At 52.5% G+C, this 22,083-nt stretch overlaps 1 protein-coding gene across 3 annotated transcripts in view; it reads left to right on the top strand.

The window, feature by feature from the left end:
- Window positions 1-22,083, top strand: part of RAI1 (retinoic acid induced 1) — a 74,699-nt gene that overhangs the window by 10,125 nt on the left and 42,491 nt on the right. The gene's annotated exons all lie outside the window — the stretch shown is intronic.

A 22,083-nucleotide genomic window follows, 5' to 3' on the forward strand; every position in this document is an offset into this window, starting at 1 on the left:
GGGGTGTGGGACAGGGACAGAGGCCTGAGTGTCCAGTGCAGTTGTGCAATGTGACCTGTTCTGTCCTTCCATGGAGAGCATTGCTGGAGCTTGCAGGTCCCAGCATGCAGGACTCGATCTCCATCTCAGCAGCCTCTGCTTAGACCAGGAGGGAAGATCTCATGCCAAGACCTGTCCTCCCCAGGCTGCAGCTCGGAGTCGTAGATGGCAGCAGCTGACGCCCATTTTTTTTCACCCCCTGTGGCATCCTGGCAGGTTCTTCCCACATCATTGCATGAAGCCAGACATGCCTGTTCCAAAACCTCCTCTCCAGGAGGTTCTGGGGGTGGATAGGAAGGGTGAGTAGCTGCAGTGGCAATGGGCAGAGCTGGCAGCTCCCTCCTGAGGGTGTGAGAAATACCCTGGCTGGATTATTGACAGACAGCCCAGAGCATGGGAAGTGCGTGTGTGCGTCAGATATTTACCCAAACCTCTCCTGCTTTGCAACGTGCCCACAAAAAAAAGGATCTGACAGCAATAAAACTGTCGGGCGGCTGCTGCTGCTTTTTTTTAAAGTTCTATGATAGCTTCTCCCCCCACCTTTTTTTAATAGCTAATGCATCTGTCACTACTTTCCTAATGAGCTTTCCGAAAAGGGCCTTGGGGACCTCTACCTATCCATGTGGGCTTGGATCAGAGCGTACTCAGGGGAGGCAGAGAGAATTCAGCTCCCTGTTTCACCCTCATCCCCTCCCCAAACTCCTCTCTGAGGGCAGGTTGTCCAGAGGGAGGGGAAGGCAGCAATATCTCAGCACTCGGCGAGCTGGCGTGCACCCCCTGCAATCACAGCCAATAATGACAAAAAGACGGGGCTGCTGCCAGAGATAGAGAGCTGAGCTCCAAGCGTTACAGCAATGTCACAGCCTTGGGACTGCTGCTGGCTGCTACTGGAAAGAAATTTCCTCACAACAGGCAGAGTTATAGGAAGGAGCCATTGATTGCATTAAAAAACACCCTCCCCACCTCTTTTTTTTGGCATGGATTTTCAAGGCTTTTTTTTTTTTTCTTTCCTTTCCCCCCCCTTCCTCTCTCCATTTGCCATTGAAGTTGCGTTCAATAAAACCCATCGCCCGAGAGCGTCTGTTCGCATGTTCTCAGCAGTACAATGGGCAGAGGACTGCAGTGTGCAGAGCCCCAGCCAGCCTCTGCAGACAATGAGGGGCTGGCAGCAGGGCAGGGGGGGCTTCTAGTTTATTTTATTTCATTTTTCCCCCACCTGCCAGCCCCCACTACTAATTGTAATCACAAAAGGCAAATGGGAAGGGACTGGGGGAGCAAGGCTGTGGTTCACTGGGGTCATGGTCTCCATCAGTCATTCTCCCAGCCTGTTGCTGGGTAAAAGCTCAGCTCCTTGGTTTATCAAAATGACTGTGCAGTAAAAGCCGTTTTGCCCAAACCTACCCCCCCCCCAAAAAAAAAGCTGTTTACTGACTCAAAAAGCCTGAATTTCCCATTACCATCCATGGGAGACTTTCCGTTGACTTCTCTAGGCACAGAAGGGAGAACAGAGGGTTTGGTGACTCAGGCACAAACCTGGGATCTCTTCCTCTTGCTGACGCTGTTGGCAAATCTTTTAGGATTTAGCCAGATTCATCCAGGGACCGAACGGCACCATCCCTGTGCCACTGATAGAGCACAAGAGGATGCACCACTTGGCAGAAGTGAATTCCTAATTGTGCTGTGCCCAAGTTCCCCTCAGCTGTGAGATGTTACAGTGCTCACCCTATGTTGCATGATGGTGGAGAAGCTAATAGCTATTTATGCCAGAGAGATGCTTCCAGATCTCTAGATAAAAGGTGCTCAAGGAGGGAAAATTATTATCATCATGGGCCAAAGAGCTACAGGGGATTCGAAATCTGTTTGTGTTTGTAGGATGTAACCACTAAGGAGGGAGAGACTGGGACAATGGAGCATGCACAGCACTAATGGAATGAGCGTAGGAAAGAGGATATCTCTGGAGACCCTTAGAAACCATTTCCCAGTGGTAAGATCTACTTGGGTTGTTTGTTCTTCTTCCCAGATGAGAGCTGCAGTTGTGGATGCTTTTATCACTTACGAGCTGGACTAGATGGAGGCCAGAGAGCGCATTGTAGGGATGAGCCTGTGTGGCTCTCCAGTGGGTAGGTACTGATTTATCCAGTCTCAGCTTCCATTTCTGGCTTTCAGAGCTGTGCTTTATAATAGAGGAACCTGGAATGGACATTTCAGGCCTGTTTTTCAAGCTTATGGGATGCAAGGGCATGACATGCACATCTTGAGGCTGCAGCAGAAGGGTTATTCCTGCCTTGGGATACAGTCTGGGCTGAGGTGTGGGTTTGGAGTGGCTCCATGGTAGCATGTGGTGGTTCCTTAAAGACATTTCACTTGGAGATTCACTTTTTCCAGCTGATTCACGTCCTCGTGCGAGCCCATTTCTTTCCATGGTGACAGTGAAGCTGGCTGAAGCTCCGCCTGATAACGCGCCTGGTCCAGGCTAGAGGCTCCTAACAGGCTCTGAGCCCAGAAGAGCCAGGGACTGTACAACACGGGTTGTTCCCTTGAGATTAAAACCCAGCTAGACAAGCTGTTTGCAGTCTGTGGTCTGGCAGTGCTGAGTACACTGCTGTGCAAAGCGTTGGGCAAGCAGGTGAGACACAGGCAGCATCCATCCCGGCTCCCCTGGAGTGTACATCCTGCTTGCCCACGGATCCTCACTTCCATCCTGCTCCAAAACCACCATGTCGTCTTCCCTTTGCTCCCTGAGGCAGCCCCATTTTGTGCTCGGGGGAGATGCAGCCTTTCTCACTGGAGACCTGCAGCACACCATGCTCTTTTTTTCCTCTCCTGTCTTTTTTTTTTTTCCTCTCCTGGACACTTTACTTAGCTTCTTTCTTCCCTCTCATTTTCTCTACCATCAAATGAAAGCCATTCAGACCAAAACGGTTCAGTCTGCTCTTTGTGTCTGGAAAACAGAACACCAAAGACAGCTGGACCTACCCGAGATGGCCACGGCCGTGGCAACAGTGGCTCTTTGTTAGCGCTGTTGTCTCTGCCCCTATCTCCAGTGTCTGGGGCCCTGTCTCTTTAAAGCTTTAGTGTGCTGTGTCAAAGCCAACAGAGAGTTCAGCTTATTAATGGATTCGCTAGGTTAATATCCCAACAGTTTGGTGTGGTGGTTTTTTTTTTTCCTTTCCACCAGCATAATTTAGAAAGAGGGGGAGGGGGAGAGAAAGATAACCCAGACGCATTTCTGGGGAGGAGGGCATGGCATGGCTCATTGCTTTGGAGAAATGGAGCTGGAATGGCTGGTCGGGGCCACGAGAAGGTGGTGGCCCAGCCCTTCGCCTTCCTGTCTGTATGTACATCTCTCTCTATCTCCTTCTCCTGCGGGGTTCCCTGCATCAAAGCTTCTTCCAGTTCTTATGCTAATGAGGTGCATTAATGCTTAATGACTGTGAACAGGCTTGTTTAATTGCACCTATCTGAGCAGGAGGCACGTTGCTGTATAAGAGGGAACGACCATGTAAGCAGCTGCATGCCCTCCTGGACAGTCTTAATTACATGTAAAACTGATGTGATCTAAACCACCAGGCTGGTGATTAGTTTAGTGAGGCAGGTGGTACTTTGCAATTCAGTGCCTCAGAAACTCTAGAGCAAGTGAGATCAGATTCTTTCGTAGACTATGGAGGATAAGGCAAGCCCTGATCATCCTTGAATTTGATGTTGGGTGGGGACAAGCACGGCATAGTAGATTAATTTAATTAATTTATTGCAGTTAGTTTGCAAAGACATTATCCGCCAGCGTCTGTGCAGAATACTGAGCAGTCCCATTAATGCAATGCTATTTTGCCTGTAAATCCTCTCCCCCCGCCCCTTACAGGAGGAATGAGCTGCGATGGTCTCAGCTTTCTGCAGCGTTATCTCGGGCTGGTTGAATACGACTGATTGTCTGAACTACAAAGGGCCCCGGCTAATGCAAAGCCATCCCTATTGGCACCAGACCTAGATTAATGACTCTGCATGCATTGACTTGGCTCCAAACTGGATTTCCCTAAAGCAGCTCGCTGCTGTCTGCACTCCCATATCCTCTAGCTGGTCTGGGATTGTTGGGCTGGCAAGAGCCACGGAGCTGGGAGCACCTCCAAGTGGGAAGGCTGTGGATTAGGGGTGCGCAGGTATGAAGGTACCTGTTATCGACAGCCATCTGCTGCTCATTACTCAGCCTCACTGCTTGGGGTTATTTGTTTTGCTTTTATTCACCAGAGGGGGGATTAAAAAAAAAAATGAAACAACCTTTATTAGAAATCACTTTGGCAGAGGAGTAAACCTAATCCATCAGGATTTGGGGGTCAGTTGTTCTCCCAGGATAGTTGTCTCCCAGAGCACCACTGCCCAACTGGATGCTCACACCTTCCCCATCCCTACACTGGACCATTCCCCATCCCCACACCAAACCATTCCCTGTCGACACACTGGATCCTTCCAGGTCTCCACACTGGACACTTCCCCATCCCCACACCAGACCTCTCCCCATCCCCTCACCAGACCTTTCCACATCCCCACACCAGAGCATTCTCTGTCCCCACAATGGACCCTTCCCCATCCGCACACCGGACCCTTCCCTATCCTCACACCAGACCCTTCCCTGTCCCCGCAGTGGACGCTTCCCCATCCCCACACCTGACCCTTTCCTGTCTGCACACCGGGCTCTCACCGGACCCTTCCCTGTCCCCACACTCTTCCTTGGCTCATCTCCCTCAGACTCTTCCTCCCCGTAGCCGTCCCATGAACTCTCAGATCTCCCCTCTCCTTGCCTGCCCGGGCCCCAGCCAAGGCTCTTCCTGACGTTACTCCCACAACAACCACTTCCTTCCCGTCCCAGCACCCCCAGCTCCATAGCCGTCCCTGCCCAGCCCTGGCCCCTCCCTATCTCCCTGAGACCCCTCTCCTGCTCCTCTACTTCCAGCCACCACTATTTATTTTGTAAAAGGACTTAGAGACTGTTTCTCCTGGAGTGAAGCCGACGGTAGCGGAGCTGCTGTGTGAGGGGTCACTCAGCGTCCCACTTCCACCATAAAAGTTTCCTCTTGGTGTCCACAACACCTATGGGGTTTTGGGGTTAGAAACCCAGCACATGGGACATGTTTTTAGCCAACACGCTGGCACCAGCTCCCCCAAATGAAGCATCCCCCCAAGCCCACCATATTTCAGGCTCAGCAGCAGGGGGAGGCCTGGCCATGGCAGCTGCCTGCATGTAGTGGGAAGGTGGCAGGGCAGGAGCTGGGGAAGAGGCAGGTGAGGTGTGTGGTGGGGGATTAGAGTGCTGTGGTGTTTTCCTCAGTGTCTTGCTCCCAGTGGGCACATTTTGTGGTGGCAGAAGGCTCAGCCATGGTGGGGGCAGCAGCTGAGAAGAGGGGGTGGCAGAGGGAGGCACAAGATGGAGGCAACTTTGAGGGGGAGAGCAGGGACCTGCCTGGATTTTGGTGGGAGCTCTCCCTCCCTGTGAGCGAGCCCTGCTCTGAGGGGTCACAGCTGCCTGGCTCCCCATGCCAAGCGGCTCCACCGCCATCTGTCTTCCCCTTGCCCACTCCATGCTGGCTGTTCCACCATTGTCCCACCAAGACATTTTGCTGCGCCAACACTTGGCCTTGCAATGGCCTCGAGGCAGACTTTGGGTGGAAAAGCAGACTTTTCCTCTCAGAAAAGCCAGCTTGAGCACAGCTCCATGGTGGTGGCACCAAGGCAACCCCTGAGCATCGTGGTCTTGCTGCTGCCAGGGACTGCCCGAGACCTCACTGCAGTGGCAGTGGCTTGGGCACCCACAGTGCCACCCCTCTGAGTGGGACAAGCACCCTGACACATGCCATCACTGTGAAATCAGGAGTGTTTTGCTCTCCTGAGAGATGCTGCGAAACCGGCACCACGTCGGGGTGCATCCCCTGCGGGGGGGTTCAGCCTTGCCTCGTCTGTGGGCGAAACACCCTCGCACTGAACCCCCAGCCTGAGCAAAACCTTTTTTTAGCACTCCCCTATTTGCCAAGCGTACTTCCCTTCTTTTGATTCTTACCACCTACATACAGTCTGACTGCAACGGCAGAAAAAAAAAAGGGGGGGGGAAAGAATTGCAACATTCAGTCGAAGGCTTTTCTGTCTAATGACGTTAAATTTATTAACCAAAACTCCAGCTGCACCAGGCTGGGATCTAATAATATTCAGGCTATGGAGACATCAAGTAGAAAGAAGCTTAAAGCCCTTTTTATTTCACAGTAAAACTGTCAGTAAATAACTGGATTGTCTTGAGACTGAGAAAATGGGGATTTATCTTCCTGAACATGAAAAGTGTGCTTATTTTTTTTATCAGCTTCAAAAAGCCCCAGCAACCTTGATTTTCCTTCCACACCGTTCTCAGCAGCTCTGCCAAGCCCCAAAACCACACAAATCAAGAGACGGGCTCTAAAGATATTTTTAATTAAATTAATTCCTTTTCCTTCCTTCCCCATTTCTCCCTTGTCCCCTCCTCCATCCTCTCTTTCTCTCTCCCTGTGTCCCCAGCTAATGACTTCTAAGCACTGTGACATTTCAGCACTGGCTGTCACTAACACCACACCTCCGTGCTGGTTATAAATTGGGCACAGAGACATAAAATTCCCCACAGAAGGTCCCCGTTTGATGATATTCTCCGAGGTAAATCTCCAATAGCTCCCTGTTTTCTTTAATAACGCTAATAGGCATAGATTAATTAAACTGTTATATTACTTCCTTCTTTCTACCAGCACCAGTTAGAAATCTTATTACCTGCTCCTCTCCGCTTGCCTTTTCCCTAAGGTGGTTATATTCCAACCAGTTACCAAGGTTTCTCAGAGCCTGTAGCACAAGGTGAAACGGCAGACAGCGTCTCCGTGAGGCTGGATCCTGCTCCTAGCCCTTGGCTCCCAAACCCCACCGACCTCGGCAGAGCCCGGGCAGGCGTAACCGGGGTCAGGATTAAGCCCGGTTTGTCTGAAGAGGTTCTGTCTTGAAAGCAACAGCAGGGCTATTGTTGAGTCTGGATGCCCCCTCTAAAAGGGACCACAGCTGTAGGAAAGGGAATTGTATACATCCATCAACTCCTCCAGGGCCTCAGGATGTATTAGTTAAGATTGTGGGATAGCATGTCTCGGCTCCACTGAAGGGCTCCTTTGAATGACATGTTGGATATACTGTTGCACATCTGGCCGCTGTATTATTGAATTGCTCTACGGTTGCATTTTCCAGACCGCGGGAATGTGTTGGTTCAGGAGCGTGGGGGGGAAAGGATGAAGGAGACAACATGTGGGAAAATTAGAGGGATGCATCCCGCAGGGTGGGGTGGGTTTGGATGGAGCCGCGTGGTGGAGGCGGGGAAGGAGCGGGGAGGGGGGGGGGGGCGAGGCAATGCTTTCACACAAAATGCCGTGTTGCCATTTGAAATCCACTCCAGAGCTTCCTGCTCTAATTAAATTTGTCACCATCGTTACTATAATGCCTGCCATTCCTCCGGTGCTTTTTGTTCTCTGGGATCCCAAAACATGACAAGAGGCAAGGGCAGATCCTCTGTGTTTCCTCTGCGGGAGCTTTTTCAGGGCAAAACAGGGAAAATGCAGTTGTAGGAGCTGCTTTGGGGCAGGAGCACAGCCACTCCTGGTTTGGGAACACTGGAGTGAGACACACTGAGCCTGAGGAGTCTGGGCAGTTCTTGATGGCCTTTTCCAACCTTAATGATCCTATAAGGTGTCTCCTGGGACTGCTAATTTGCAGGAGCTTGGGTTAGAGCCCTGGGAAGGCCTTTTGAACCCAGGAGCCCTTCTTGGGCTCTCACTTGGCTCATCCTGCTCTCGGCCCCTCCGGACCTGCACGGAGCCCAGTGTCTCCACAGCCACCTACGCTCCTGGCACCATGTACACCCACTGGCCACTGCCAGCCTGCCACAAGATGCCCGGTATGGCTGCTCTGCGCTGCACTGGGGCAGGAGGAATTCACTAATTACTTGCAGCTCTTAATATGGCCCCTGAACGCTGCCAGAGTGGTGTGAAGGGCTCAGAGCAGGAGACACAACCTGCTCCATCGTGTCTTCTGTGTCAGCTTGCAGCGAACTGAATGCAAAAAGGCTGTCTGAGCTGAAAACAGCAGAGCCCTTGGAAATTTAAAGGTGCAGAGCACAGAAAACAAAGGCGTTTGTGCTGCTGAATATTCATCCTGGCGTCTGATCCTGCCAGGAGCAAAGCCTGCACAGCTCCTGTGAAAGCTGATGGGAGGGAACCTTGGTCTCAACCTCATCTTGGGCTCCAGCCCAAATCTGAGGGGGGAGAGCAAATTAGTCCTTAATGCACATATATCTTAGACTAAAACCTGATAAGGGAACTCTCCTATGTTAATTTACCTGAGTTATTTACTATACTGATTGCTGAAGGTACTCTGATTAGCGCATGAAATATTTCTATACCTTCGGTCTGATTAACCCATATCTGCAAAATAAATATTTGTCTCATTATAGTTATGCGATCGTGCAATCAAAGACCCTATCATAATGGGAAAGGGAGAGAGTATCCGTGTGGAAAAGGCAGGGAATGGTGACACAGAATGAGCAGGTTGGAGAGCAGGGAGATGAAAAGCAGGGGCATGGCTGGAGGGGGAGGCTCAGTGGTCCCAGTCTCCGGCTGGGGGGGGGTCGAAATGCCGGGGAGGGCACAGTTCTCCTCCCGTTTCACCGGTGCTAATTGGGACTAATTCCGTTTGACTCAGCAGCGTTGCGCCAGTCCCAGCGAGAGGAGGGTCAGACCTTGGGAATCACAGGGGTGAGTCCCAGCAGGCTCCCAGCCTCCAGCTTTTTTGAAACAGAAGCAGGGAGTTCCCGGCAGCACGGTGCGTGTGCCAGTCTCCCAGACGAGCTCTTAAAATAGCCCAGCGCACCAGGCTGTGGCACCGGGGGAGAGCGCGGAGGATGAAGTGTTCCGTCTTCCTGGCCCAGATCCGGGGAGAGGAGGGGTTGGCAGCTCCCTGCCCAAGGCAAAGGTGGCTTACAGTGCCGTTTGGGGACGAGGGCAGTTGTCGCCTCTCAACCAGGTGGCAGGGAGCAAAGGAGTCACCAGCCAGCAATGCCAGCTCTGCCGAGCATGCTGGACATCCTCCCTCAGAGATGGGAGCTGTAAGTCATCTGGAGGAGAGGATCCCCCCTCTGCCGTTACAGGGCTGTTTTGCATATGCTCCGTTAGGAAAAGGGGAGTTTTATTGTGGCTGTACAGAAGAGCTAAGTCAAGAGGTTGCTTTATGGCTTGTGGATCCCGGCGTAGAGAGGCAGGCGTCCCAGATGCAGCATATAGCAAAGCCTGGCAGCGGCGTAGAGCACTGCTGCAGCGCAGAGCAGGGCTCAGAGAAAGAGCTGAAGTCATTTTTCTTCTAAGGGCAGGGGGTAGTGGGGAGGAAATATGAAGGCAGCCCTGTTGCTAAGGAAATCTGCTCTTTGTACGGTTGTACATTTAGGTAATGCTAATGAAAGGCCATATAGTAGCGAGGTGCGGATGTCAGCACTATGCGCTCCTGGATATTTGATTAGCATTTCTTTGACTTTGCCACCTCTAACAGAAATACCTGAGTACATGGATATTAGGAAAACAAAATCCCCCTTCTCCTCTGCCAAGAGCCTGGTGTTACGCAGAGAAACGAAAAGCCTTACCAAAATATGACACTCCATAACGAATGTGTGTTTTTTTCCCCTCACACACACCCTGGAGAGGATGAGAGCAAACATGTGATGAGAGCAGAAATAGTCACATCACTTAATGCATTGCTGGACGGTACCCAGCCGGCACAGCGATGAACCTGGCGTGAGACCCGAGAGCAGCAAACCAGCGTAGCATCCCATTTAATGGCTGATGGCCCACAGATGTTTTAAACCTCGAGACTGTGTCTCTCAGAGGTTTCCCTTTCGACTGGAGCATCAGCAGGCAGCTTTTGGAAGCAAAGGCTGCGGATGCTCTATCCAGGGACCCAGCACATCTGCGGATTAGCTGGTGTGTGCGTGTGTGTGTGTGGCATCCAAGCCCGGATCAAGTGATCTGGCTTAGGAAGCAAGAGAGGACCCACGCTGCTGCTACAGAGCACTAGCACCATGTCCTGCTCTCAAGCGTTGCTGGAAGAATGAGTCAGCCGTTTTCCTTCTCATGGGGGTCGAGTGGCTGCCCCTGTCTGAGTGTCACTAATGAAAGCACCCAGGAATGGAAGGGCTCTGTGCTTGCATGGTGTGCTTGCAACAGTCTTAAAGACCAGCTGCTCTGCGTGAGACTTCCAGAGAGTGAGAGCGCTTGAATGAAGCCCTTATATCTCTCTTTCTTTCTTTTTTTTTTTTTTTTTTTGCCACACAGTGCAGCGTGGGCTCTATTCCTCCTCGCCTTTTGCTCTTGCTCGCTGGGGCAGCCCGCTGTGTCTCAGAGGCATGAGGAGTGAGTCCTCCCGGGAGTCCTCCAGCTCGTGTGAGGAATGGCCCCTCGGGGGATAAATCCAGCAGCAGGGCCCGAGGTGGCAGAGACGTTCATGAGCGTCTGTCCTCAATGACAGCAGCGCCTGGGATGGAGATTTGGAGGTTTGCACGCCTTCACTCCCTCCCTGCCAGCACCTGCCCCTCCCTTTCGCCGTTGTGCAACATCCCAAGGGCAATTACAGCAATGCTTACGTGGAGGAGTGATATTGGGAAAGTATTTAGTCATTTTAACTGTTCTGCTGGTGGCTCCCCTCCCTTAAGGTGGTTCCTATTTATTCTTTTCCCTCTCCCAGCAATTCGTGGCAACTCTCGCTGCGCCCTGTGGCCCAGCAACCGCTTTTTGGTGTGTTCTTGGATACTGAGGGCTCCTCTTGGCAAGGGAGAGTGGAAAAAGCCACATTCCCATCCGATAATACTTTTCCTTTCCTTTCCCCATCCCTCCCGTGCTTACTACAGTGATTTTAAAGCTTCCGCCCCTTGACAGCGATGCGGGGGGGTGGATGTTTTTGTAAGCAAAAGTAAGAGGCAAGAGGCTGAAGAGCTTCTCCTGCTCTCAGAGGCTTCTGGACGCTTCTGTGTCTCCATCCCTGGAGTGATTTTCCCTGGGCCCAGTGTAAACAAGGCAATCCGTTACAGCAGTTTGAGCGTTACTCCACAAACACACTGCTGGTCCCTGCCCCCACCATGGGCTCCCTCTGCTCCTGCTCTTCCTGCGCCGTGCTGGGAGCCTTGGTGTGGCATGGGGGTTATCCGGATGCTCATCCACATGTGGGAGAGACCTCTGAGCATCCCAGGGTGACGAAGGCTCCAGCAGGAACAAGGAGTTGAGCCTGAACAGCCCCATCACTCATTGCAAGGCTCACCCAGGTTTGGCTGCAAAACTGGGGAGCATTCAGGGGAGTTTAGGGACACTGATGCACTCCCGGGGAGGGACATGGAAGAGTCATGGGTATTGTTTATCCTGAAAAGAGAGTGAAAAGAAGAGCCTGCGGTAAAAGGAGATAAGCTCACGTGCACACAAGAGCAACACTAAAAAATACATGATTAAGGTTACAAAGTCAGGCACGGAGCGTGTAAGAAATCCTGGAATTAAGGACATCTGAGCAGCTTATGGCCATGGAACGCTGTGCATTCATTAGGGGACAGCCTTAACTCTGGTCTCAAGGTGTTTCCTCTGCAGTGTCTCTGCCTCAGGGAGTGTGTGGGATGGATGGAGCTTGGTTAAAAGCAGCTCAGTGTCCAGTTTGTGACTGTCCCCCCACTATTCTTTCTGTAGCCTCAGTGCCTTGTTCGCTGTGCATTGTGTAAATCCTGCTTGGAGGTTGAAATTGTTCCTCCTGGACTATCCCAAAATGCTGAGGCTGCCCTTGCCTCCCTTCCTTCCCTGTGTCCCACCTCCATGCTGCTTGGTGGTTGGCAAGGGGGAATAGCAGGATCTCCCCCCACCAATAACCCTTTTGGGGAGGTCTGGCTTTGCCCTGGGACCCCGGAGCAGGAGGGAATACACTCTGCAGCTCCAGGAGGGCTGATGCAAGTGCAGCCCACATGCTTCACACTGCCAGCATTTGATTTTCCATCTGTTTTTTGTTTTGGTTCAGTTAAAGGCAGAGAGGAGAGGTGGGTTTTGGTGTGAACCTCCTGTCTGTCTGCATGCAGTGTGTGGGACAAAGGCAGCTTAGCACGGAAAGCCCCAGAAGCACCCCAAGGAGTGGGCTGGGGGACTTAGAAGACATCGTTTCTCCTGAAGCTGTGGGAAAAGTGTATATTTAGGACAAGCAGCCTTGCAGCCTGCTGTATGTATTCACTGTCTGAGAGCCGAGCCAGCCAGAGCCTGGAGGGGACAGATGGAGGAATTAAGGACATCTCAGCTGGGCAGCAGGACCAAGGGATGCTTGCAGGGGAGCTGGCTCCCACACCTGAACCACTTTGGAGACAAGGCTGGGAGTTACCAGAGCTTTTCTTAGCAAGAGAGCCCTCCACCGGAATAATGTGTTGTGGACATAAAAGGAGATCTGGAGAGGGAATATTTTCACCCTGGAAGCTGCTAAGGAACTTACATTTAGCTGCTAGCAATCTGTTTCAAACTGGGTTCCTGTCCCAGGAAAGAGAAAGCAGAGCAGTCTCGCTGTGTGGACCGACTGTAAATTCTTTTCTGGCTTTGCTGGGGAAAAACAATGTGCTCTCAGTGAAAACCTCCCAGAAATCCAGGACGTGGGTATTTTATAAGTCAGCCGTTTGGAGAGAGCAGCTAAGGAGACCAGTCAAGTAGATCCCCTGACTTTTATTTGCTGGCAAGTCAGTGGAGTGGCTGGAGAAGGACGGAGATGCTGCCGCTCTCACTGAGACGGGCAGGTCACGGTGACACACGCGTGACCACGGGAGAGAAGCTGGGAAAGCATTCCTGAGAGAAGAGATTTGAGAGGGATATGTGTAGCAGAGCACAAAGCTCAAAAAGCCATGGTGAAACTTTGCATTTAGATGCCTGCAGCAGCAACCTGGGGAGCTTTCCACAAGGACCGATACATTTCCCGCTTCACGGCATTTGCTTAGAAAGAATTCATAAATACACCCGCCACTACTAACCATCCTTTTCTGCTGGGAATTGCCATTAGCAGCTACATTCAGTGTTTTACATATAAAAAGCACCGAGGCTTAATTCTGTGCAATGCTTTCTTCAAAGTTTTTGTAGGAGAGACAACTCCAAGCTGGATTTCAGCTGAGTTACAGCAAGGTGTTGGGAAGCAGGGATGTGTGATGGCAGCACCCAAGAGATGCACATGGTGCAAGATGAGATGTCTTGAAGGATGGGGTGTATGACCTGGAGAGGGACCTGTCAGACCTGTGAGTCGCTGCACATGGAAAGCTTCCATCAAACTTGCACAAGTGACACTCACTGGGAAACCAAAAATGGATGGGTTTTCCTGGATGTATCAAGAATCCTAGAATCACAGAATGGTTTGGGTTGGAAGGGACCTTAAAGATCATCTCATTCCACCCCCCTGCCATGGGCAGGGACACCTTCCACTATCCCTGGTTGCTCCAAGCCCCGTCCAACCGGGCCTTGGACACTTCCAAGGATATGTCATCCACAGCTTCTCTGGGCAACCTGTGCCAGGGCCTCCCCTCACTCACAGGGAAGAATTTCTTCCTTATATCCCATTTAACCCTGCCCTCTGGCAGTTAAGAAGCACAAGAAGCACATCCCTGACTCTAATTATCCCATCACATTGCAAATCCCTGCTGCAGCACCAGGGGCTGCATGAGATGTTCAGCCTTTTGGATAGGGAGGGAGATTCCTGTTCCCTCAGCTGCTTTCGCAGCAGGAGCTGGACTTTCCCAGCTGAGGTTTTACCTCTGCTGAAAGGAGCCTGGAGCGAAGGTCCCCATGGAGTTGCTTGTTTGGAAGGGAGATGCAGTCTCATGCTCTGGTCTGCGGAGGAGTTACCAAACACAGGGAATTAGGATGGGATTTCAGTGGAAGCAGATTATCCCGTTTCTCTCTGAGCACATTTCTGCCTCTAAATCAGCACATGACAGGCAGGGCAGCCAGCGGGGCAGCTCCCATGCATGCCGGAGGGGACTGAACCCAGAGCCTGGGAGGGTTCCCTGTGTTCCCAGTGTGGCTGGAGCAGGAGCTGGGAGGGCAGGAGAGGGATGGAGGGGGAGCAGACAGTGGGCACAGAGCTGCAGTGCTGGATGGGCAGCACGAAGCGCTGTCAGAACAGCAGGGACTCGTGCTGACGACGGCTGCAAATGGAGATGGAAAGGGCTGGAAAGGAAAGGACTTGACACAGCTGGTCCCCTTCGGCTTTGATCTTGAAAGCAAAGGGGTGTTGGCTGCAGAGCAGGAGAGGGGAAGAAGGGGGATGACTCATAAAAATATTGGTGTTTCCATGAAGATGCTGTTACCTGAGGACAGGAAGGAGGAGGGACCTTCCCTGCAAATGTGGAGGGAGCTGGAAGAAAAAGTCCCCCTTGTGTAGAAATTTCCAGCCTGCTTAGGAACATGGAACTGTTTGCTCTGGAGCCAGTGGGTTGGTTGTTTGCTGGGAATTGCTGGTTTTGTGCAGAGTGGAAGGTGGTTTGTGTGCTTGTTGCTTCAGGGCAAAAGAAAAAGAGAGAAAAATAAAGGAAGAGCTGGTTTTCTTGGAGGCCTGTGTGGTGGAGATGTATCTGGAAGAGGAAAGAGAGCTCTCCTTCCTGCTGCTGGGTGAGGGGGTCAAGGGGGATGATCCAACCCCAGGTAGCTGGGGAGAAGTCAAACACTCCCCAGGATCTTCGGTCAGAGACTCTGGCCATGGGAGGGCTGAGGTTTGATCTTCCTGGCCAACACAGGGGTTGTGCTGGGGAGAGGGTCGTAGTTTACTCACAGGCACGTAGATTTACACCATGTACCCATCTCTTCCCCTCACAAGTGGCAGAGGTGTCTTGTCCTGCACAGGAGAACACAAGAAGGACGAGTGGACACAGGTGATGCCTGCTCTGTACCAAAGTGAGCTCAAACTTTCTCTCTCTGCCCCCTCCATGAGCCTTTGGGGGATTCCAGCTCACAGAAGCCTTACATGCAGCGTCGGACCAGCTCTAATTTTTATCCTGGAGGCAAAAATCACTGGAAATAATGCTTCATCACTCTGAAGGTCCTGACACTACCCTTAACCACCACATCACGAACCTCCTGTCGCAATTGTGATCTGCGTATGTGTCAAATCTTGCCTCGCAGATAAAAGCTGCTCCGCTGGCACCTTTTGTACTGAAATACGGAGCCTTTAAAATGTGAAAGAACAACAAAATGTAGGACGCCACACAAAGCTGACCCACTGGGGACTGGGGGGGGAAAAAACCCGCAAGAAGGAGGGCTTGACACACAAAAATTGTTTTGTTAACAAAGCATCATTGTTCCACTCTGAATCGGTTTGACTGGAGTGGTAGAAACACCCCATCTGGAGACAGATGGAGAGTTTTCTGGCTAAAGAGACGGCGGGGAGGAGGGCCGGCTGACAACCCAGCAGATAGCATTGTCTGCTGCTACCTTGGTAATGGAGAGGAGAAAGGGTGGGTGGCAGATTAGGCATCCCCTGTGCCACCCGCCCGGCACACCAGATCCTTCTGCAGAGGGAGTTGTGCGCCCAGGTTGGCTGCTCACACCTTAGGATAATCCTCCATCTTTTCTTTTGTGCTGGTTGGGTGTTCATGGGGACCAGCCAGGTGTCTGGGGAGGCTACGAGCCACCAAGTTCCCGTCCAAGGTGCTTTTGGTGAGATGGTCCTGCTCCACTTGTGTGCTGTGCCACGGCTTGGTGTGGTGTGCGTTTAGCAGCACTGGGGGACCAAAGTGCAAATCTCGTCCCAGCATGAGCTCCTGCTCTTGCATGGGTTTTGCCACTAACTTCCAGGAGAGCAAGATTTGGGAGGATGCTGAGTGGAAACCAGTGTGGCCAGAGCTGCAGGGAGTGAAACTGGTGGCAGCAGCAAGAGTTGATGCAATGCCAAAATGCCCAGGGATGGGTCATGTGTGGGATGCTCAGGTTGACCCAGCAGGCCTGCAGGATGCCTGAGGGTTCTTGGAATTGCCTGGCCACCTTGCTGACGTTGGGAATGAGCGAGGAAAAATCTGTGTTGAGTGCCCAGCGCCTCTGAGCTACAGCACAGGCTGAACGTGAAGTGGTTTATGGCATCAGGCTCTGCTGGCACACGGTGTCTGCTCTGCTCCTGAGAGCTCACCAGCAGCCCCTGCTCCCTCTGCTGCCTTCCATGCCTGATGGGAAACTCCAGGGTGGGTAATGCTCCTGCCAGAGCTTTGAGGGATCGTATCCTGCCCACCCTATCTGAATTCCTGATGACTTGCTAATTGCTTGACACACTCTACTTGCAATGCAAGAGACAGGCTCACGTCATCCTCTGTGGTTTGCCAGGGGAGAGTGTGAACCTCTTTTTGACTTGCCTTGAAATAGATGAAAAAGAATAGAGCTCGATATGATTAATGTGAAAACTTCAGCTTGGTTTCCTGCCTTGGCATCTGGGCTTTGGTCTTCATCATGCCTTGTTTTTTGAGGATTGGCCGCACGTGAGAGCATCTGAGAGCTGATGGTGCTGGCTGGGCTGTGGTGGTGTGGGGGCTCCTCTGCAAGGTCTTTCCATAATCCCCAGCTGCTGGAGACATTCCAGGTTTTCGCACCAGTCACGGAAGGATTCAGGTGGTTGCCTCGAGGCACTGCTGAGATAATACCTCAAGGGGCTCCTATTCAAATCCACTGGGCCCTTTACAGTTGTATGGTGGAAATCTATTCAAATGCACCATGGCTTTTTGGGGAGCCAGATGAGCAGCCCAGCTTGGCCACTGGCTGTGGGCAGGCAGTCGCCCATGCAGAGGGGACCGGGGGACCAGCATGGCTTTGATACACCCTGCAAAAAACCATGGAAGGATTAAAATAAAAGGTGGGTTTGGTCTTCAAGCCTCGGGGCTGCAGATGCAGCAGTGTGTTGGTGGCAAGGGGCGTCCTGATGCCCTGGTGTCCCCAGATACATCCAGAGTGTTCCCATGGGCTTGCAGAGCTGGATGCAATTTTGGCTTCCCTGCCTGGCTTACTAGGTTTATCTCCTGCATGGATCCCACCTGAGCCAAGCAGTGCTGAGCTGGTCCAGAAGGACACGGCACAGGGAGGAGTATGAGGGTGACAGGAAGGTCTGTGTCACATCCTGCTGTTCAATGCACGAAGTCCCCAAGTGTTTGCATCCATTGTGGCACCTCAGGTGACTTTGGGATGAAGTGGCCTCAGGGGGGAGAAGTGAATGGGGTTACAGAATGCAAGATGGAGTAAAACAGGATGGATCTATTCACCTGAGCTCTCCTACAGTGTGCTGTGTTTGTCCCAGAGGGACGGGTCCTGGACTTGGGAGAAGCGAAATGCTTGGACAGCCATCCCCTGCTTTCGCAGCCATTTGCCTGCCCTGGGATGCTGGGGACAGTGTTCCTACAGCCTGCCCCAAAAAAACCATCCTTTTTGCTGTCTCGGATTTCAGCCCTGCTGCTGCACCAGCTGCACCGTGCTGGCAGGAGAGAAGAGGAGAGGGGAGGGGAGGGGAGGTGAGGTGAGGCAGGGCGGGCAGCTCGGCTCGTGCCGGCTGCTGTCACGGCGCAGCGCCCTTGACGTGGCGATGGATGCCCGGACCCTGCCGCCGGACACTGGCTGCCCTGGAAGGAGGAGACGGGGTCTGGATTGCTGGTGATGCATCAAAGCATCCAAGAGTGAGGTCTGACACATGCCTGGCAGCAGGTCAGGGTGCTGTTCTCTTTGCCCTACCACTTGGAAAGCAAAGTACTTCCCTGGGGAAGCGCCATCCACTCCATCCCGCTATCCTGGCATCTCGCTGCGTGGCGCGTGAAATCTTTCACCTTGCTTCCCCCTGTGCAGAAAGGGGAGGCAAATTCACATGCGAGCTCTCCCGGGAAGCAGAGGGGATGGATTCACCTTGCTGAGAGGCGAGGGAGTCACTGGGAAAGAGGTGCTGGAATAAGCGCAGAGTGGATTAATCTGCAGCGACTCCGCTGTCGCCAGACCCCGGTGTGAAGGCGCCCGGGGAGGTCGGGTGCATTCGGGCGGTGTTGTGCTGCTCTCTCTGCCTCCCAAACGCCTCCTGCGCCGGGCTCTGTGAATCAGCATTTCTGCAGTCGGAACGAGACAGCGGGGAAAGGCAGGAGGATGTCAGGGCACGGGGAGCCTGGCGGGGAGGAGGATGGGGGGGACCTCGTTAGAAAGGGGCAGCCTGTGAGGTGGGGGTGGTCTCATGCCGTGGCTCTGCAATCTGCTCCCTCCAGGTTTTTGCTCATTACCGCCGTATATCCCTCGTGTACGGTGGTGAGGTAAACAAGCGCTGGGAGCGATGCCTCCCCTTCCCGCCCGTCCCCTCCCCGCCGCCGGCGACGGGGGAATGTGACAAGCTGGCACTGGGAGAAGGCATGAAAGCGATGTGATCTGCCGCGGCTCCTGAGCCGGGAACCTGGGGAGATCCAGTTACGGCAACGGGGTTAGAACAAAAGAGATTTGCCTCCGGGATCAATTCCTCTCCATTTTCCGGGCTGTGCACGTGTGTGTGCGTGGAACGGCCTCAGTCTCCGGTGCTGAGCACCACTGGCTCTGCCGCATCCACAGCCCAGGGCCCGGCTGAGCACCAGGGCTCCGACGCTCCAAAATGCTTCTTTTTCCCAAAACAGGGAGAGCAGGGTGGTCCCCTGGGACAGGCCTAGAAATAGCAAGGCCAGGCCAGGCTTTGCAATGCTTGGAAATCAGGAGCCAAGCTGGGCAGCTGGCAGTTGCTGGAGCTCCAGCCTTCACTCTGCCAAGGGCTGAGCTCTGGGTTGGGATGTGAGACCACCTCTGGTCCCCATGATTTGCTCCCAAGGCATTTCCAGGTGATGCCTCCTCCCCTCCATCACAAGACTGGCCAGTGAGCAAAAACCCAATCCCTCAAAAGCCTTTTCTGCCCCACAATGGCTGTGCCAACACCTTGTTATACGAGATGCCTTTAACCCACAGCCGTGGTGGGGCTGCGGGAATCATGAGCCTGTCACGTGTGCTGCAGAACCGGCTCAAAGAATCAGCAGGATCCTGCACCCTGGGATGCTTGTCACTCATTTGAGGGGGGGGGGTGGGGGGTGGGTGGCTTATTTGGAGGTGGGGTTTTTTTGGCATACTGCCTTCTCCCAAATGCTGCCGGGGATGAGCCATGGAGAGCACAGATGTGCATCCCGAGCATACCACAACAAGGTTCCTGATTTAAGGACTGTGATTAACCTCTTTCCGACAGTTGCTAACCAGGTGCAGGATTGTGACGGGAAGAGGAGAAAGCTCAGTGAAAACAGCCAGTTTTCCTCCGTCACCTGGAAATGCACACGGATGCCATTTTCTGCCTGGAAATCAGGCAGATTTTAGGATTTATAATGGGTGCAGGGACATCCCGTTTGTACCAGTACTGACCTGTAGCTGCTCCCTGGAGTCTGTCTCCTCCTTTCCTGCTTGGGATCCCACAAACAAGGCATCTATGAAGTGTGAATCCAGCTCAAGGCATGCTGGTGTGTGGGATCATGGGCTGTGGACTGAGCCCCACTTGAGGCTGTGCATGCTAGCAGGAAACAGGGCAGAAAATCGCCAAGCATTTGCCCACTCCAGGTTTTCCTGGGATCTTGCTCTTTGGAAAGCTGGGTATCAGGAGGAGAAGTGGTATTCCATAGTTAGGCATGAAAAGGGGAACCACTGCAGCTTGTGTTTTGCAGGCAAGAGTTAAACCAGGAGCTGCCAAAGTTGCTCATTTTCAGGAAATCTGTTATCTGTGGGATTCAGGGCTCCTCTGGCCAGGCCTATAAAAGAGCTGGAGAAGGACTCTTTCCAAGGGCATGGAGTGACAGGACAAGGGGGAATGGCTTCACATCAACAGAGGGCAGGGACAGATTGGATATTAAGAAGAAATTCTTCTCTGTGTGGGTGGTGAGGCACCGGCACAGAGAAGCTGTGGCTGCCCCATCCCCCTGTCTGAGGCCAGGCTAGAAGGGACTTGGAGCAATGTGGTCTAGTGGAAGGTGTCCCTGCCCATGGCAGTGGGTTGGAATGAGATGATCTTTAAGGTCCCTTCCAACCCAAACCATTCTGGGTTTCCATGACTGTCATTGGCCTCCCAGGTTTGGCTTTCATGTGTGACACTCACAAATGCTGTATCTCATTCCAAATACCCCTCTGGCGTCATGGTGGGTTTCAGATCAGCTTTGGAGTTCCCAGTGGGCCGGCCAAATGCTGTGGTGTGTGTTCGTGGATCACCTTCTGCACCTTGTTTTTTGGAGAGCCACACTCCTACTGCTTTTCCAGCCGCTGGCTGGATGATTTTAGGATCCCCCCACTGTCCCCCCTCCCCTTTTATCTCCCCACCTTTTAATTGCAAATCCCTGTATTTCTCCCCAAAGAAGAAGCTGCAGTCTGTGTTTCACACTGGGGCTCCAAACACTTTACACGGTCAAGAGCTGTTCCTTGAGGGAACAGCAGGGAGAGAGGGGGATGGGGGCCCGGGCAAGAGGGCAGCCCCCAAAGTGGGTGAGTAGATGATAGGTTTGGGAAATCTGAAGAGACAGAAAAATTTATTAAAAACAATTAATAGCTGCTCCAACCAAGGATTTAAACTGAAACCAAAGCCTTAGGGAGGGAGGAAATGAAGTGGTGTATGATTGTTATTTTATTGCTTAATATTTTTATTTTTCTTTAAATATGATATGCTAAATGCAAATAAGCGTTTGTACCGAGCAGAAGAGGGAGGGGATGGAAGACATACCAGGAAAAGTGAGTGGGATCTAGGTTTTGCATCGTTTGCTGAATTACTGGCAGGTCTTTTGTAACATCTGTTAAAAATAAAACAAACATTCATTTCCATTTCTCGCTGCCTGAGATGGCTCCTGCAAAAAAATTTCAACCTGTCCAGGAATTTGTCTTGAAAGTTGCCCTCCCTCTCCTCACGCCTCCTCTTCTCCAGGGGAGATTTCCTTCCTGGACTTCCCAGGGGCTCCATTAGCCCCACATTAAAGCCTTTCTACTTTGCTCTAAAACTCTCCATCGAAGTAAAAGGAATTCTAATAAACCACTGGGAAGACTCTGCTATTCACTCTTTCCATGGAAACACGGCGCTGCCTTGGAGCAGAGCTCCTCTCGACGGAGCCTGGGTCACGGCAGGAGGAGACCAAGGAGGGATGCAGAGATGGTTTCCATTATAAGAGACCTTTTGAGAGAAATAATCGCTGCTCTCCCACCAAGGAAAGCCTTCGAGATGTCAGGGGCCTCGGCACGGTGCGGGAGCGGGCCCGGCCTCGGAGGGGGTGGTAGTGGGAAGTGGGATGTGCTGGGCGCTGAGAAACTCATTAAAACATCTGATTAGTGGAAATTAAGGCGCCCAGGACTGATTCTTCCCTCCCAGTGGGAGGGATGAGTCCAGGAGGGTGGATGGACCCGGTGCTGCAGGAAGAGGCTACACAAGGGGGCTCAAGGCTGGGGATATGGGGTATGAGGGGGACACGGGGTCACAGGAGGACAGTGATGGCTCTGTGCCCAGGGTTGTGCTGCACGGACCAAACATCACACCACGAAAATACATTTTTCAAGGCCAAAAAAAGCCTGTTTGCTTTGAGAGGGGATTTCTGGCTGTTCCCTGGGTCCCAGACAGGAGCTGGATGAGGAGGTCAGTGGATGGATCCCTACCTAAAGCCACTGTGATATAATTAATTTCCAGCCTCCTCGCAGGCACAGTCATCCCGAGTGTTGCTGTTCTGACACCGCACTGCAAGATGAAGGATTTTATTTTTTTTTTAAGCGTGAGGAAGCTCGTTAGAAATAGCCCGAAGGGCAAAGTTAGGAAATGAAAATCCATCGGATCCGCTCAGAGCCGATGCACGGAGCTTGATGAGAGCTGGGGCAGGGCTGCTGCTCCCTGCCTGCGAGGAGACACCACACGTGTGGGGTGTGTGGCACACGGTGGCGCCTGGGCCAGGGGAAGAAAGCAATCCACTGGGATGGTTGGGAGTGGGGCTGAGGGAAAATC

The sequence above is a fragment of the Corvus hawaiiensis genome, chromosome 16 (assembly GCF_020740725.1).
Source record: "Corvus hawaiiensis isolate bCorHaw1 chromosome 16, bCorHaw1.pri.cur, whole genome shotgun sequence".
In the NCBI taxonomy this organism is placed as follows: domain Eukaryota; kingdom Metazoa; phylum Chordata; class Aves; order Passeriformes; family Corvidae; genus Corvus; species Corvus hawaiiensis.